Source organism: Pinus tabuliformis, chromosome J (assembly GCF_031772625.1).
Source record: "Pinus tabuliformis cultivar Carrire ecotype Pingquan chromosome J, CPIR1, whole genome shotgun sequence".
NCBI classification, from domain to species: Eukaryota; Viridiplantae; Streptophyta; class Pinopsida; order Pinales; family Pinaceae; genus Pinus; species Pinus tabuliformis.
The window spans coordinates 1,196,000,805-1,196,004,012 of record NC_142295.1 but is presented as its reverse complement, the minus strand read 5'-3'; the positions used below and the strand labels follow the sequence as shown (position 1 = coordinate 1,196,004,012).

General features: G+C 32.4%; 1 non-coding gene across 1 annotated transcript; it reads right to left on the bottom strand.

Moving 5' to 3' along the window:
* Positions 1-2,365: 2,365 nt before the first annotated feature.
* On the bottom strand, positions 2,366-2,443 carry TRNAC-GCA (transfer RNA cysteine (anticodon GCA)). Its single transcript has one exon. It is a non-coding gene; the product is annotated as a tRNA-Cys (tRNA).
* Between the last annotated feature and the right edge of the window lie 765 nt (positions 2,444-3,208).

Here is a 3,208-nt window from a genome sequence, read left to right as displayed (position 1 = left end):
ACAAAGTCATGATTTCTCATTCATAAATAGGAAAAACCATAAATAAGCTAAATGAAAGAAGTCTTTGAATAAAATTATTATTACCTACTGAAAAATAATAAAATAATATAAATGACAATGTTAGGATCAATTACTTATAAATGACAAAACCACTATATTAACACTAACAAAACAACCCTACCCTATGAATATAGTTATAGTTGTGATAACTTATCTCAAAATAAATAAAATCTTAAAAAATTTATATTTCTTCCCATTTTCAAATAAATGATCATAACCTTTTATCCTTATGATTTCACTTATTTCTAATCAAAGAATCATAACCTTTGAAAAGAACACCTATTTATATATTCATGATTTTGCCATTTTAGAACTTTACCCCTGCCCACAACCATACTTGAGAGTCGAGTGGTGAGTAGGGCCGAGCAGGTTATTGAACATGGAATCCAATACAACATAATTATTTTCATTATATAATTTAATCAATATCCGGAGGACCATAACCGTTAGTAACGGTAACGAAACAAAAGTCGACCGTTATACGAACAGAGGGCTCTAATAGAGAGTGTAAACGACAGACAACAGCCCAAAAGCGTCTCTCTACAAAGACCTGGAAACTTGCAAATTGGATAGATGTGAATATCCTCATGCCCTCATATATTTCTGCAAACAGTCATCGGCAGCGGCTTCGACGGTCAACTGTCACTGCCCATTTGCGGCATGGCTTTTGAATCTTTCGAAGGCGCTACAGAAGACTCCCGCAGGGTTTCTCTGTTGAGGCAACTATGCTTAGTTACATAATTTAATGTTCAGAAGAGGGTTCTCCAAATTTTTAAATTTCAAGATATTCTCAAAATCAAAATCGACATAAGAATGACGGTATCCATCTACCTATACATTTTAAAGTAAATTTGTATATGACAAAGGTGGTATTTATCTTCGAGAGATTTTGTTTGCATTGAAACTTTTGAAAGCTCAGATGATAAAATTTAACTGTGAAGTCAAACCTTATCCAAAAAATGTTCGGCAAAGTAAATTGGGGTTACTCAATTTATTTACCTCTCCATCTGCAGAGAGACAGATAAGTATCATGTCAATACGACCTGCATACAAAAATATATTTTTTATTTTCTTAAACATATCCTTTTACATATATTAATAGATAAGTGTTGAAATGAAATATAAATATTATATTAATTATATAATTAATTAATTAGTTGAAAAAATATCTTAATAAACTAGTTAATTTAGTTAGATTAAATTTCTCAAATCCAATAACTTACATAACAATTAGAGATATCAGACAAGTCTCTTTACCTTTCTTAAATAGAGTACTTGTCTTCAATGTTCTTCACTAGTAAACTCTTTATTAGTTTTTCTAATCATTCTCAAAATCATGTAAATTAAACTCCATCAAACTATCTCATAACTTTTGTAATCTTAAACTCCTAAATCACACATCTCCCAACTTCAATTACCAAACTGTCTCCATAAGCTATTATCTCCTTCTCCTACTCAGTTAACAGAAGTAAAGAAATGTATGAAATTATCATCTTTTATCATTCTTAAAATCATGTAAATTAAACTCCATGGATTTATCTCATATCCTTTATAATCCTGAACTCCTAAATCACGAATCTCCCAACTTCAATTACTAAACAGACGCTTATATTATCTCCTTCTCCTACTCCCGGCAGCTATATAAGTGTTAACAGGGGTAAATAAATGCATGAAGCTCCTGAAATGTGATAATGGCAGCTCCTAACTTATTCCTGTAACATAGGCTGAAGATCCCATGACCGAATACCCACTGTGTACCGATCATCTTCACAGATAGAAAACGAGCCTTTGAAGCACACGTTTTGGTGATACCATGATACTTTATGATACCAATAATCAGGCATAATTTTAACTTTATTTCCTTGCAAACAGACGCCCTTCTCCTATTTTTAGGAACAACATAATTGAAGAGTCAGTATGAAAGTAAACAGTAATGCATACCGTTTATTGACTGCAATTAGTTGCTTTTAGTCGGAAAAACCATGACCGAATCCCCACTGTGTACCGATCATCTTCACAGATAGAAAACGGGCCTTTGAAGCAAACTTTTTGGTGATACCATGATACTTTATGATACCAATAATCAGGCATAATTTTAACTTTATTTCCTTGCAAACAGACACCCTTCTCCTATTTTTAGGAACAACATAATTGAAGAGTCAGTATGAAAGTAAACAGTAATGCATACCGTTTATTGACTGCAATTAGTTGCTTTTAGTCGGAAAAACCAATTTCTGCCAGAAAGGCGCAGGGCCCGACAGGGCTCGAACGATCTTGCTCTTAATCAGAAAAAGATCTACTAGAAAGACACAGGGCCCGACCGGGTTCGAACCGGTGACCTCTTGATCTGCAGTCAAATGCTCTACCACTGACCTACAGTGCCAATAGATGCTACTTTCATGCCGTTTTCTTTACTTTTTTCTATAGTGTTTTTCTCATTAGATGCTGGTTTTATGCCATTTTCTTTACTTGGTCTATACTGTTTTTTCTCATTGTATGTGTTTATTTTGCATATTAGGATGTTTATTGGGTTAATATATTTTTGGATTATTTTTTGGATGGCTTTATAGCTGAATGTATTACTCTCTCCATTCCTGTTTTTGGAACAATGGTTATTATCATGTGGACCTGGACTATGTGCAAACACTGGACCAATCCTATTTGTCAGTATACACTGTGCAGGCACTAGAGCAACCCTATTTGTTAGTGTGCATTGTGCTATGTTGGTTTGCGCGGCAATGTCCAATCCTATTTGTCACTATACACTGTCAGCAACCTTATTTGTCATTGTGCATTGTGCTATGTTGGTTTGCGTGGCAATATGCAGATTTAATAATGTATCAAGAATGATTATAATGTACTGATTTTACTTTTTTTAGAAAGTCCTATACTTTTTTATTATTTAACTTAATTTTTCAAAATAACATAGTTATAAAAATTAACTAGTTAATCTATTTATAATAATCATCAAAACATTTACTTTATAATATCAAATTATTAAAATTTAAAAATCATAAATCCAATTAAATTATTATTATAAAATTAATTAAGTGATAAAAGTTTGGCCAAATCTACTCCATATATCACTACATCCATGTCTCACCATTATTTGCAATGAGATTCATTATTAGACAATTGAACAATAATG